Source organism: Capsicum annuum, chromosome 9, assembly GCF_002878395.1.
Source record: "Capsicum annuum cultivar UCD-10X-F1 chromosome 9, UCD10Xv1.1, whole genome shotgun sequence".
Taxonomy (NCBI): Eukaryota; Viridiplantae; Streptophyta; class Magnoliopsida; order Solanales; family Solanaceae; genus Capsicum; species Capsicum annuum.
In genome coordinates, this window is record NC_061119.1 from 116,485,207 (window position 1) to 116,499,532 (window position 14,326).

Genomic DNA, 14,326 nt, shown 5'->3' on the forward strand with positions numbered 1-14,326 from the left:
TAACTTGGTGGAAATAGCCAAAAGCCAAAAATCAACAATGCAAGACTTAATAGAAATAAGATAGTCATAAAACTCTAATAGACAGATAGATAAAGGGAAACAATTATCCCAAGACTCAGTAATGTTGGTACAAAATATCCTACAAATAAATTATAAGTACTAAATAGTCAAATACAATTTGACTCAAAAATGAAAGACTAGACATAGATAAGTAGAAGGAAAAAGGGTAACTCTGACTTTAAGAGCTCACCCAATCTTCAAAATCAACCATGTATGAGTGTCACATCAATGGCCGTAAATAATAATCAAATCTGCACCAAAAACAAAAGTATAGTATGAGTATCAAAACCACGGATACTCAATAGAAGTCACTGGTGCACTGAGCTAAATCATGATATAAGTATGATAAGATACAAGATAAAGTAACCTAAGTCAAGGTAATAGGGAAACCCTGGAAAATGCTCCAATACTGCTTTACATTAATAAATAAATAAATCCAGAATAGTAACGTAAAAAATCACATAGTATTACTACAAAATTGGCCCCCGTAAACCAATAAGTTCGAAAAAGTAAATAACCCAACGGCAGGCCTCCATAAGTCTGAAGGGTACAATTAAGGAAAATAAATAATAGAAGATCCATAATTCTACCGAACATTAGCTATAAACATCAAACCATCCATACTGAATCATATTATGCCCAACTCTCAATATCAGACTCAAACTAGAAATCATATCATTATCATAACATCCCCAATAGTATCATCATCATAACATCATTTGCCAAACTTGAATCAGAACTCTAATTATCAATATCATCATCAAATGTTGGACTTTAATTGGAACTCATATATCAATAGACCATATAAAAAAACCATAATCATAAGTCATATTACTAAATCACAATACTTAACCACCGAACTGTACCCATAATTAGCACTAACTCTCAACTACCAAACCAGCGCATTCAATAAATATTCAATCTCTTTAAAGTCCCAAAATAAGCATTAATAATGGTATATCATATGTAAATAAGTCTACAAAAATTAACACAAGTCTTGGCCTAAGGTGGGCCGAAGGGGCCTAATTCTAATCCCCAAAATTTATTTTAGGCAAGCTCTACTCCGGATAAGGCTAAGGTATCTAAATTCATCTCTAGATGTGAAATAAGTCATAATTAACCCTAAGTAGCAATTCTCCCTAAAACATGAGCAACTAAGTTAATTATGCCTAAATATGGTTTCAAGATAGCCTACATAGTCTAACTAACTCAACTATTTTTAATCATACCTCCAACACGTAAATCCCACCCATATATAGTATAATATCATTATCATACTATGAAATAACTCAATTTCTACAAAGGGTGAACCTATCCTACCTGAACGTCGAAGAAAAGCTCGAAGAATTTGCTAAACCATCAATTTTCCTTTTCGAGAAGCTTTTGCAAGGTTTTGCACTATCAAAATCACAATCTACTCATCAAAACGAGAATAATGATACTCATATTGAACTATTGTGCTTGGGGTAAAAAAATTGCATAAAAATCCTATGTGGGGCCATTAATGAAATCTCACTTTTGAAACCAACACAACTTCACTCTATGCCCAAGGAATATTTATCCTCAAAATAAGTGAAATTCTGAGCTCTAATGGTGATACAATCAAGCAACCAAGAAATTAATGGAAGCTTACCCCAAAATTGAAGAAAAAACATGTAAATTAACTCTATCCAAGCTCTAAAATCAACCAAATTATTCTCCCAAGTTTTTCCACTTTTTAGGGATAAATATTCAAGGGAATGGATGAAAAATAGTGAAAATCAGGTTAAGTGGGGTATTTATACCCTTTCTAAGTACATGAATGTCGCTTAAGCAGACATGAGCCGCTTAAGCAGTCACCGCTTAAGCGACATAATGTCACTTCAGCATTTGCACAGGTACCGCTTAAGCGGTCCTTAGCCGCTAAGCGATGCCTCGCTGGGCCAGCCTGACCGCTTAGTTGGGCGTTTTAGCGAACCTCAACTTAAGCGACCTAAATGGCCACTTAAGCGGTGCACCAACTGAAGCATCAAAATTTATCTAAGTTTTTGTCAACCCCTCGAAATTCATTCAAAATCACGTATATGCAAACAACTATAATTTTATACTAAATTCAATGTTCGAGACTCCATGGCGCAGTCAAAATTTCCATCCAAGATCTTTTCAATAAAAAGTGGGTTCCACACCTACTTGCCATTTTTCTTAACTTCCGACCAATAGCTCAAAATGAATCTAAAAGCCTCAATATCTAGACAAAGAGTCCACTAGCCTAAAATCAATATTCTGAAGCTATTAGAACAGTCAGAATTGGCATATGAGGTTGTATGACTCAAGTTTTTACCTGGTTGCCAAATTGAACCAATAAAGACTTCAAAATAGAGAATTGGCTCTAAAAAACAAACGAACTACCCGATAATTGAACTATCAGTTCCAATCAGTCATAAATGACTTAGAGAAGCTGTAAGAAATTTTTAAACAATAAAAATAAGAAAAAATACATAAAATGACCTGGAGGGTCATTATAGTATTGTATCTTGATTTATGAGATGTTTGATAACTCTTACCTAAGAGGCAAGACTTAGCCCGTTAAAGAAATAAGTTATGTATCATAGGCAAGAGTTAACACTATCATATTATGTCTTGATTTATTATATATTCTATAACTCTTGCCTTAGAGGCAAGACTTAGCTCAAGGACTTTCACAAATAAGTTACGCCTCATGGGCAAGAGTTGGCCCTACTACATTATGTCTTTGTTTATAAGATGTTCTACAACTCTTTTCTTAGGGGCAATACTTCGCCCAAAGACTTTCAAACAAAAAGCTACGCCCCATGGACAAGAGTTGAAACTACCACATTATGTCTTAATTTATGAGATGCTTTATAACGTTTGTCATAGAGGGGAGACTTAGTCCAAGAACTTCTAGATAACAAGTTGCGTCCCATGGGCAAGTGTTGACACTATATTATGTTTTGATTTATGAGTTGTTCTATAACTCTAGCCTTAGAGGCAAGACTTATAGAGCATCTCATAAATCAAGACATCAACTCTTACCAATAAAGCATAAATTATTGTTTAAAAAGTTTTTCATCAAGAATTATAGAGCATCTTATAAATCAACACACAATATTACAGTGTCAACTTTTGCCAATAAGGCGTAACTTGTTGTGTGAAAGTCTTTGGGCTAAATCTTACCTCTAAGACAACTTAGCCCAAGGACCTCCCAAAAAAAAATAAGTTACTCCTATGGAAAAGAGTTAACACTAGTTTATTGTGTCTTAATTTATGAGATACACTATAACTCTTCCCTTATAGGCAAGAGTTAACACAAGGATTTTCAAACAACAAGTTATACCCCATGAGCAAGACTTGACACTACCATATTATGTCTTGATCTATGAGATGTTCTATAACTCTTGCCTTAGAGGCAAAAATTATTTCAAAGGATTTTCAAACAACAACTCACGCCCTTAAGTTTACTTGATGTCAAAAAACAAAATCATTTTTGCGGATTATCCAATTTTTTGTTTATTAGCAAAATTATAATAAAAGTTGAGGCAAAAAATAGAGAAGGAAAAAAAGGAGAAAAGAAAAAAAATATTCAGAAAAATAAGGTTGACAAAAAATTAAAAAGGAAAAAAAGACAAATAAATGAAGATTGAAAAAAATGAGAAGAAAAACGTAAAAATAAAGTTTGTGTAGATGAAAAAAAAAGAAAACAAAGACGAGAAAAGAAAAAAATAAAAAAATAAAGGTTAAAATAAATGAATTAAAAAAGAAAAAAAAAAGAGAAATGAAAAGTTAATAATATTTGAGAAAATAAAAAGAAATAGAGAAGAATAAACAAAAAATAAAAGAAAAATAAAGATTGAGAAAAATGAATTAAAACAAAAAAATTAAAAAAAATTAAAAAAAAAATTGAAAGACAAATAAGCATGAAAAATATAAACATATTTGAGGTATAAAGAGGCTACATGTGCTTGTTCTATAATAAAGGGGAAGGAATGCTAGTTTTCAAAAAAAGAATTCATACTAGTTGAGAACAAAAAAGTAAAATCATTCTCAGGTTATTCTGTACTTTCCTGATAAGTTCCAATATCTTCCAAGCCCGTGTAAAGATGCTTAGAGTTCTGGGTCAAACCGTAAATTTTGACATGCTTGCTTTACCTCTGATTTATAAGTTTGCAGCTACGTACTTGAGGCTCAAAACAATAAGGATAATCTTCGGAAATGAAATTGATTGGAGTTCAGTATTTAGTAACATAGACATAGTTTTATGAGTTTAAGTTATTCCCTCAGTTTAAAAAAGAATGATCTACTTTTTTTTAGTTCATTTCAATAAGAATAACTCATTTCTTTCTTTGGCAATACTTTAATTTCACCTTTCCACATGGCAATTTTAGGACCACAAGATTAAAAGACATTTTGATTCATTTGATACAACTTTAATTTAAGGGTCACAACATTCAAAAGTCTTCTTTATTTTCTTTAAGTTTTGTGTCAAGTCAAAGTATGTTATTCTTTTTTAAATGAAGGGCGTATATACTATGTACTTAAATCGGGGTGGCTAGAGATCTCGGAGCCAACACGCTTTCTCTTGAAGATGAACTAATAAATGTGGGCCTCGATCATTACTTGGTTTAGTTGAATGTACAAGGTAACATAAATATATTTTTATGAGTTTAAGTTATAAATTAGGTACTTAAATCGGGGTGGCTAGAGATCTCGGAGCCAACAGCTTTCTCTTGAAGATGAACTAATAAATGTGGGCCTGGATCATTACTTGGTTTATCTGAATGCATAAATGAACATGCTTGGTTGGGGATGGGCAGGCGCACATGAGGCGAAGGCAAGGAAAAATGGGCAGGCACAAACATTGATTTCCTAGGGATTGATCAAATGACAATTTCACTTATTATTTTAGTATTCTCATCAATCTCATAATGAAAGGGATATACCAGAAAGAGCACAGAAGGAGAATCCCCACTCGTTTCATTCATTTAGTGCTTGTAGTGATCTGCGACCTACAAATTAAATTTTTAGTAGGAGTTAAGCTTGTTTTACTAGTTTAGTCTTATTTCAGTAGATTAGGGTTTCGTAAGCGTAAGTTATATATATTAAGCTGTAGGCTTAGAAGCTACAATAGGAGGATCTCAAGTAGACAGACAAGATCTCATCATGCAAGAATCCCTCGATTTGTTTTATAATTTTTAACGTAACATTGGGCTTTAGGCAGGTGATGTACCACTTTGATAGCTGAGTGCTTGTATGATTTTGATCTAATCTGATCCATCATATAAAGAAGTTGAAAATTTTAAAGGAAGCTAAAGTTTGTTACACAATCTTTATTTACCCTCTTACGCATGTATTACCACTATATATAAGCGCTGGTTAGTTGGCACTTCAAGCAGGCAGATGGCGTTGTCATGCTTGCTTTCAATTATCTGCTTGTTCCATGATTTTAGTATATCATTGCTAATTAGTTCTTATATGTTATTTACATACGAGAAAACTAACAATATTTAATAAAAAATAAAACACACATCTATGACATGTTTACTTCAGCTGCTTCGACCATAATTTTATTATATCACTCCTAATTAATTATTATAAGTCATCTAAGTGTTAAAAAATTAATAATATTTAATAAAAGAGATAAAATAGATATAAAATAATAGATTAAATTTTGATGTTTTAAATTAATTTGACATCTTATATGAGACCCATTTAAAAAAAAACTTCACATGTATTTTTTATAGCAATTTTGTTATATCACTTCTAATTAGTTTTATGAGTCATTTAAGACATGTTTGTCTCGCTACTTCAATCATGATATTTGGTTGACTCTCGAAATTATATCAGTGTCACTTAAATTGAAATAGAAGGAAAATATTATAAATCACAATAATTAAAAACTTAAATTATTTTTAAAATATAATTAACTATCAACGCAACTAAAATTTGAACAAGAAGAGTATTATAAATTATAATAACTAATAGCTTAAGAAATCTAAAAACCTATTAAAAATATAATTGATTATCTAAATTTTAATTTAATTATTTTTTTAAGCTTTAAATATATATATATATATATATATATGTGTGTGTGTGTGTGTGTGTGTGCGCGTGTGTGTGTGAAAACTGTGTAAAAAATATTATAATAAATCATTTAAAAATTTATTGAAAAGTAATGTAAATCACAATAATGCAACATTAATTAGGATAAATTATTTGAAATGATTATGAAAAATAATATAAATCACAATAATTATCAATCTAAAATGTTTAAAAGATGTAGGAAAATTTGGTTGACTTTTCAAATTCTATCGATGTCATATTATTTGCAATAGAGTGATATTACTTGAAAATTACCGAGAAAGCCGTATAGATCATAATGTAATTAACAACTTAAAATATCTAAAACTATATAACAAATTTGATTGACTTTCTCAAATATTTCATCATGTCACATAAATTGGAACAAAATAACAGCATATAGTATCCGAAATTATGCAAAAATATTCTAAATCAATAACTAATAACGTAAAATATTTAAAAATATAATAAAAATTCATTGATTTTTCAAATTTCATCTATACCACATAAATTAAATTAAAATAAAATAAATAACATATATTGGGTTCGTACTGACACGTGGTTTCAGCATCTAGTTTCAATACAAGTATGCATCCATGGATTAGGTATATATTAAGGCTTTGAACACAACTCTAGATATGTAATTCAAAGTTCAACTGCACTAAACTGGAAACTGGTAATTGTATCTTAGAGCTTTAATTTTCTCATTAAACCTGCCATTTTAATTTATCATATTAGACTATCCTTCTTTATTATATTTATAGATTTTTAGGACATATTCCAGAACAAGAAGAATCACACCACTTTGGCTGACAGTAATAGAATACTATGCAAGTCAACTTGACATGTTGATGTGGAGTTTAAGCCCCGTGCATTATTGACAATGTAAAATTTATTTATACACTTTAAGTTCTTTACAAGTAAATTCTCTATAATTAAGCATTAATTGATGACAACCTGCTGGTAAAATCGATGTCGTGACATGCTATGATAAGTTAAACTATACTGATAAAATAAATTAAAATATCTTTTCCATCTGTATATATAACATAAATTCTTTTGAAAATTATTATGTCCCTAATGTCATTTAGAATGAACTAGTTTAATCGCACGTATCTCGCACGTATAATATTTTATTATTTAAAATTAAATAATTTTGTAATAAAGTGTAAAAAGTTCAAATCACTTTTAAAAACCCTTCCTACTTTAATATAATAATGTAAACATAAACATATATATTTTAGTATAAACACATATATATTTTACCACCAAAATGAATTATCATTTTTGCTTTTGCAATTCAGTACCTCTTTCCCTTGCTGTCAGAGGCTAAGAGAGACGCGTCGATTTGAACCATATTTGTGATACGATTATTTTTTTTTCTATATTTAAAATCTTTTCTCAATTTTAAAGTCAAATCTTTATAAAATTCTTATTACGTATTAAAACTTTTTAAAATTTGGTATTTCTTAAATTTTTCTTATTCTAACGTTTTTATATTTATTTCTATATTTTTCATATCTTTTTAAAATCAAATTTAGTTGATTTAGAATTCTCAAACTAATGAAAAAAGTATTAGTTGTCATTAATTTTGATGACTTCTAATAAGAAAATATTTACCATAAATATATTTAATTGATTTTTAACTCTTAAATATTAGGAAAAAATAGTGAAAAAACGATTTTGTCTAAAGTAAAGACTTTTAATGAAGGACAAAAAGTTCAAACAACATTTTTAAGACCCTTAACACTTTAGTTATATTATAGATATAGATAATATAGCATAGGATTGTGTGTCGATCGATTCGGTTCAATTTTATGATTATCAATTTCGTTTATCGATTTTTAAACATGCTAAATCAATAATCAAACAATAAAATATTTTATATTGATTTTTGATTTATCAATTTTTAATTCTTAACGAAACAATTTTTTATTTAACCGATAAGAAAATACTCATAAAATAGAAATAAAAGCAACTAAAATGAAAAAAAAAATAGAATTTTAGTTGCAACCAAAATCTTAGATGATATATTTTAATTTACAAGAATCTTCAAACTTGAACTGAATGTTAGTTAGAAGAAACCAAGAGTTTGCATGATAAAAATAATGGGTTTGTTAGTTTGTAGAAATTAAAGAGAAATATATATATATATATATATATATATATATATATATATAATCTATATTATATTAAAAGTGCGAAGGCCTTAAAAATGTTGTTTGAACTTTTTGCCCTTCATTGAAAGTCTTTGCTTTAGACACAATCATCTTTTCACTATTTTTTTCTAATATTTAAAAGATTAAAATTAAATAAATATATTTATGATAAAACCTACAACTAATACTTACATTTCCTTGTTTGAATTATATACCATAAATATATTAGGACTCCTATTTATTATCAAAGTTGCAACACCATACCTATTCCACGTGAACTAGAATACTTAACACCAACTTCTTTTTGCAATATAAAGAATTTTCGTGCATCATATTTATTTTCTGTAGCTTACCGATTACTGAATTACTTTTTGTTTTCTAACGCAATTTGTTTATGCTTTTCACTGATATATGAAGAATTAATATTGATAAGTTTACTTTTTTCTTGTGCAAGTGAAAAAGGAGTTCTAAAATATTTAATACTAATTTAAGTGTCCCTGAATACAGACGCATGCTACACAATTTCTTTGCCTTCGTGGTTGGGTCGTAAGGATGCACAACAGCACATTTCATATTGATAAGGTACTGTATTGACGTATGTCAGATTCAAAGAAACAAACACTTAAATAGTTATTATTAACTAATTTTTATTTTGACCCATGCAACCTTAAAAACGATATGTTTGAGCCAGCAGATCGACTTAATGAAATCTACATAACAAATCACTGCACTATGGGCATTGCTATCAATCCAGGAAGCTTTGTAGTTTCTCAAAAAGCTGTTTGAGGTTGTTCCAGAAATTTTGTTCCCTCTTTTCTATCTTCTCTGTGCTAAGGATCCGGTTGATTGATACCTCAAGCTAACATTGTAACGTCATTTTTCTTGCTGTAAAGTCCTTGTAACATATGTTTCATATAACGAGTTAAAGAATACTTATTCATACCTCCTTCATTTCAAAATAATTGGCTCTTGTTGACTTGATATTTTCTTAAGAAAATACTTATTAGAAATTTATTTTATCAAATTAGTCTTATTAATTGTGTTTTCAAAATATTAATTTGAGTATATAGTATTAAAAGAACGTAATAAAATTATCTTGATTTTATAAAAGAGATAATTATATTGAATTTAGAAAAAATACCAACTATTTTGAAATAGAAAAAGTATAATTAATGGAAGTTTGTGCTTGCGGTTAATGGTTACTTTCAAGGAGAATATATTCTTTAACGCAATTGAGACAATCAAATTTTGATGTTGCATTTGCTAATCAGAGTATTTCTGAGTGCCACGATGTTAATTTCACTGACATGCTTATAGGGAACTTGAAAAGTATTCCTTATATTTTTAAAAGCCAATGTAGAAATTAGAATTAACTATAGGATGGAAGAAATTTAGATAAAAAAAATCAATTGGCGATTTAGGGGAGAATAAAATTGACAATTTTTTCATTGATTGTTCACTTCATTTGAGTCGAGGTTTTGTTGAAAGCACTTTATTTATAGGAGTAAAGTCTGACATCTCAAATTCTATTTTGTGAGATTATATTGAACATATTATTATTGCTATTTAGAATATCAATTTTGAATCAAACACCTATATGAAATAATATTATTTTAAAAATCCACTTCCAATTCAGCACAAATATCAATTGTAGTTGTCATGATCTGATTAAGAACGTTAAATTTTAACGATATACTAAAGACTCTATAATTATTAAATACTTCCTTAGTTGAACTAGGTAAGAAGCTAATATTAAAACAATAATTTATATAAGTAATATTGCTTTCCATTTTTAATATTTTTAATAGATAAAATTTAACTAATAAAAATTATCAGTTTTTGTGTAAGTTTTAAGATGTTGATGGAATTTTTGGCTGATTATTAAAAAAATTATAATAGATAAATTATTATTTATTATTTTTCTTAAATTATTTTTTTAATTATATTTGTAATATTTCAAGTATCCCACGCACAAAAAACTGTCATGGTTTTCCCTATATCTATCGTACATCTATTAAATGTCTATTATTCATATATCTCTTTGATTTTGTTAGATTTTTTTCCTCACTAAACAAACAAAATCGTATTCTAAGGGTGAGAATGCTTATCTTTACGATTGGTTTATCACATGGAAATTGATATTTTAAAAAAAATACAATTGTATTAAGTTTTTTCCTAAATCCAGGAAAAAATAGAAGCCTATTTGTAGTATCTTTGCAGTAGAAAACTAAATCTCTGTACCTAAATATTTCATTTGGGGTAAGATCTTCTAGCATGTTTGGTCGGAAAGCAAAAATATTTTTTCTAAAAAAATAAACTTATTTAGTGAGATGAGTTGTTTGATTATAACTTTAGAAAATAATGGTGATAATAACATATTAACGATGAAATTTGTAGAAAAATTAATTATCACGCGCGAAGTATCCTTAGACTAGTATATTAAAAGTGTGAAGACCCTTAGAAAAGTGATTTGAACTCTTTGCCCTTTATTAAAAGACTATTCTTTAGACAAAATTGTCTTTTCACTATTTTCTTTAATTTATTATTTAATTATTTTTATTTTATTAACTAGACTCCTAAAATATATAAGACTCCTAATATATGGAAGGAGAATCAATTCATATTTTTCTTTGTACTGATCAATCAGAAAAATACTCCTAAAATAGGATAAAAAAATACTCCTAAAATAGAACTCTATTAAGGAAATACTTTTATAAATATTGAGATGCACGTTAAATTAGAGAAGAAACCGATTTACTTATTGAAAAAATATGATTGAAGCTCTAACTTGATTCGGTTGCATGTCTAGATTGGTGGATGCTTAATTTTCTAACTCTCAACTTCTTCACTATTTTTGTTAATATAATACAATTCAACGTATGTATATATATATATATATATATATTTTATTTTCATTCAAGTCATTCTTTAGGATCAAATTTTTAGCTCAAACAAGAAATATTTTCATCAAAATTGAAGCATTGTGATCACTATTATATTATTTTATTGTAGTTTACAGATCGTAGATGAATTTACAGGTGGTAGATGAATGTCAGTCGGCATTATTTTCATCAAAATTGAAGCATTGTGATCACTATTATATTATTTTATTGTAGTTTACAGGTCGTAGATGAATTTACAGGTGGTAGATGAATGTCAGTCGGCTTTGAAAATTTTTTAAAATAAATGTTAGGTTTAATTGTATTGTATTTATATCTCTACTTTTGAGAATATTTTTGTGTAAAGTTTAAGTTTAGTTGTATTATTTTGATATATTTATTATCGTATTATTTTGTTATAGTTTACAAGTGATAGATGAATGTCGATCGGCTTAACAAATTTTTTGATAAAGGTTAGGTTTAATTAAATAAATTCTCCAAAAGATGTTGAATTTAATTATTGTATTCATCTTTATTATTTAAATACATATCCTATTTAGTGTAACGTTTGAACTCAATAAAGTGAGATACACGCGCGAGGCGCGTACACCTAAACTAGTATATATATATATATATATAGCTGATATTTGTTCTTATCTGTAGTGTCTATATAATTGATTGTCAATAGAAAAATACCTAGCATTGAATAGCTTTCTAGGATTTAATAATTGTAATTGATTTTGTTGAAAAATTTGTAAGTCCCTATCTACATCTATTATTTCATTTAATTCTTGGGATTCTGTTTCTGGGTATCTTCTAGATATTATTCTAGAAATAAGGCTATTACCTATTCTGTTTTCAGAAAAACTTACTCTTTATCTTTCTCCTTGTCTTTCTTCTTCGATGGTTATTCTTTGTCTAGTTGAAAGAAAGTCCATTTTTTAGATTTTTTAATTATATTTTGTTTCTCTTGTCTAGGAGTAAATTTAGTTTTTTTTAGTTGAGTAATTAATTCGTCTATTTCAATATTTTTAGATTATTGAACTTCTTTAACCTTGATTAAGTTATCTATCTTTTTATGCAATTCTATTAATAACGTTATTATAGTATTGTTTTGTTTTAATATGACTTTATCTGTGTGACTTGAAGGAATATGCTTAGATAGTCCTTCTAGTTCACTATGATAGCTTTTTGATTTTTCTAATGCCCTATTGTAATTTATATCTTCTTCTTCACTCATGAAAGTAATATTTCTTCTAATCTTTGTATTACCATTTTTAGTTTGCTTATTTCTTTATTGATGAATTCTACTTATTCTATAATTTTTGTTACTAATTGAGTGGTTTAGTTTTCTAGTTCTTTTAGTTTTTCTGCTAGTCTTTATTAATCTTTCTATTTCTGTTTTTGTAGTTATTTTGTCCAAATTAAATTTAGTATTTAAGTAGTGAAGTTTTCTATCTATCTCTAATTCTTGTGATTTTAAGTAGTCAAAATCCAACTTATTCTACGATTGCTATTATATATATCTTCCTCGCAACCTTTTAACTCCCAATTTAATGCACTTACTAGTTTTGAGTTTACTACTCTAGAACTATTGTACAATTTATATAACCTATTTACTTCTATTAGTCGTTCTTTACACTCTTCAAATTTCTTAAGTCTTTTAATAATATTATTTTTTGTACTATATTCTCTATTTAAATACCAGTATCTAGATCTTATATCATGGAAAGCAAGATGTCTTTTCATAAACTTGTCTACTTTTTAGCTGAATAATTAATTTATATTCTAGTTGTCCTATTATAGTGATTAAATAGTCAAATCTATTATTATCTTCTTTAGTATAACTTAATTTTTTGTATTCAGAGTATAAGTCTAACAGTTTGTTTTTTGTTTCTAAATATATGCGAGTGTTTAATAATGGTCTTCTCTTTAACTAACTCCAAAAACTTATAGCTCTGATACCAATATAAAAGCAAATTTCTATTCAAACTTTTTTTCAATAAATTTAATTCAATTTTTTGTAAATCCTACTCAGTACTCCCTCTCTCTAATAGTTTCATCATGTTTTTAAGTCCTTCTAGTTTCTATTTTCCCCATTTTATAATACTTTTTTTAACTTACCCTGTTCATTTCTTTCTCTTAACCCTAATTCTTGATAACTTCTTCTTTAACTACACCCCGGAATAGATTATCTGGCCAGCAACTTCATCCTATGTCTCTTTGCGGACTACTTTTTAAGGCCAAAATCTCGACTACTAAAAGTCCAAATTCCTAGAAATTTACAAGTTAAACCATCGTTGTTATCAAAAAGTTAAGAGATTAACCATATACGAAGGGTAAATGAAATTAAGATATTTACATAAAAAACATAGACATATTTCAGATATAAACAAATTTAAAACATAAACATATTTTTTGTGGGAAAAATATAAAACTATGAGAACTTATATGAAGTAATTGAGAGAGAGATTTCCCTTTTGGGAATCCCCTAAGAACTTCTGAAAATTGAAAACTTTATTAAATCACACTTAATATTACAGACTTGGTTTATACAAAGAGCAAAAGATAAAAGAAAGGAATGTGTTGTAGGAAGATCGGTTTTCTTACTTAGAGGTTTTTTCGATCTTATTCGATCTTGTCTTTCTACTAAATAAACACAAGTCTTATATAGACACAAATGAGAAAAAAGGAATGGACTAAAACAAATTGCGTGGCCTAATGGCCGACACACAGAGATAAGATTCTTCAATAATGCAGTTCGGGTACACATTGGGCTCCATCATCACATGCATTATTGTTCCTCTTTTACAGACGCGTGCTTCAACAGTTTTTCTTTCTTTTGAAAAGTAGTGATAAAGGAAGCACTCTAATACTGAATTGACATATTATAGAACTTAAAGTGGGCATCCCCATAATACTTATTTTATCTCTAAAGTCTTGATCTTTAATCTTCCACGTTTCGGTCTTGTTTATCATTTGTCTTCTGTCTGATTATGTGTTCAAGTTGTGGAGGGAAATAGAATCAAAATTCATTCCTGAGTCATCATCTTCATTAGGATCCTGTGCATCTTGGAGATAGGCAAGACTATTCTCGAACAAACTATTCTCGAATTCTTCCTCTTCTTCTGATCTTAGAGTATTATTGTCTGC